The sequence below is a fragment of the Pinus tabuliformis genome, chromosome 3_2 (genome assembly GCF_031772625.1).
Source record: "Pinus tabuliformis cultivar Carrire ecotype Pingquan chromosome 3_2, CPIR1, whole genome shotgun sequence".
Lineage (NCBI taxonomy): Eukaryota > Viridiplantae > Streptophyta > Pinopsida > Pinales > Pinaceae > Pinus > Pinus tabuliformis.
The window spans coordinates 1,189,571,175-1,189,573,472 of NC_142302.1; positions in this window are offsets into that span (position 1 = coordinate 1,189,571,175).

Consider the following 2,298-nt stretch of genomic DNA (forward strand, 5'->3'; position numbering starts at 1 on the left):
ACAACTATCTATTTGACTTTCAGAGTTTTATTATGGTTAAGTGATGCAATCCTATTCAAATGATGATGTGAATTGAAAATGTTTACTTTACATATGTCACAAATGTCTATTTAACACATAGTTCACTAGAGAATCAGTTAATGTGTTTAGATTTCTAGAAATATGCTGATATTGAATAAACTCAAAATACCTTTCCAAAATATGAACTCTAAGGAACATGCGATGAATTGTTGGGTTTCGAACAATGTAGACACTAGTAAGTTGTAGTACAACAAGTTGTGAGTCTAGCCTAATGATGATTCGGTGTATGCAAAGTGAAATGGCATCAGAGAGGAGTTCAATCAACGCACTATACTCAGTGATATTATTTGTTGATCGTCCAATACATATCCCTCTAAAACTCAATAACTCGCCACTTGGAGCGAAAATGGCCCATGCTGCAGAAGATAATTTCTACGTAGTATGACTAGCTCCATCAACATAACCAACAAATGGTTCCGAAAAGTTTGACATCTGCAACAAATGTGAAATGGATTACCTTACCAAATAAAAAATCTAAAAGAAACTAACACACTCAAATGCAATCAAAGAATATATACAGTGAGTCTTACTACACTTAACTAAGCATAGTAACGTTTAAGGTACAACCTATTTTTCCACTAACTCGTAGGCACCTTTTGTCAACACATGTTTAACAATATAAGAGTCCATCCATAGTGGTTCAAATTTTCCCGCTCCAAGTTTATCAGAATCCTGATTGTAAAGCAAGACCAGGTCACCTTCTGAGAAGACACAAGGCTTAACATTTTTATCATATTGTGCCTTGATGTGTCTCTTATACGCCTTATTAGCTACTGTGGCATCACGATGGGTTTCATCCAGATGGATTAACTCCAAGAAATGCATTTCTTCTTCAGAAGCGTTAGGTAGTAGGTCAATCGCGAGTTTAAGAGACGAGATTTCACATTAGATTGGTAAGACTACTTCCAAATGATACACCAACTGAAAAGGCATAAATCTAGTCGCATTTCTCACCAAGGTTTGATATGCCCACAAAGTCGAGTACAGGATTAAATGGCAATTCCTTGTATGAACTCCAATCATTCTTTGCAACATGCGCTTAAGGACTTTGTTGATAGCTTCAACTTGTCCATTAGCTTGCGGGTAGTATGGAGTAGAACTATCATGTGACAATCCTAATTTGGCAGTTAATTCAACCATCATGTGATTGCGAAAATGCGACCCATGATCTGTAACTATAGCTTGTGGTACACCAAACCTGGCAACCACATGGTTGAAAAAAATAGAGCAGCCATTTCGCCACTGTTGTTCAATGTTGGCATCGCCTCAGCCCATTTGGTAAAATAGTCAACGACGACTATAATATACCCATGCCCCCTAGCCGAGGTGGGGTTACATGTCATAAAGTCAATGCCCCATTTTGCGAATGGGCCAACAACAATGACTGGATGCAGTGGTGCAGGTGGTAATCTGGTTTTACGGTCAAATATCTGGAAAGCATGGCAACTTTTGACAGTAAGAATGCAATCTTTGAATATGGTTGGCCAGAAGTAACCAACACATAGAATTTTTTGTGTAGTTGCATAACCAGATAAATGCCCCCCACAAGCACTTAAATGACTCTCATTCAAAGCTTTTTCAGCCTCCTCATGAGTAAGGCACCTCCGTATGATCATATCGACACCAAGACGATAAAGTGTATTGCAAATGATGAAATAATCTTTTGCTTGGTATCAAGTACATCACTGTTCAGAGCGAGAGGTATTAGGCCGAAAAGCTTGGGCCTAGAGATAGACCAGTAGATCTCCATACCATGGGTCTCTTGATGAGATAAGAAATAGAGACTCATCCAAAATTGATGCTTCTGATGTAAAATCATTGGAGGATGAGGGAAGATCATAAAGTAACTCAGCAAAGACAAGAGATTTCTTTGATTTAGATTTTATGAATTCCAAATCAAACTCCTGCAAGACAACTATCTATTTAGAATACTTGCCCCCCAGCAATTGGCATGACAAAATGTATGTCATAGGGTTGCAATCTAATATAATGGTAGTTTTGTGCAGGAGGATGTAGTGACGAAATGTCTGCACAGCTATGTCATGGTCAATTAATCTTTTACGACACTGGAACACAACTTTGATTTTTCATTTTTAAAGAGTCGAGAAAGAATAAAATATGACTCTAGTCACCTTCGATGTCTAATGAGCCTAAAAGGAAAAGTGCTCAAATGATCCCTTTACTTTTAAAGAGTAAAAAAGGAACGAAAGTGACTAC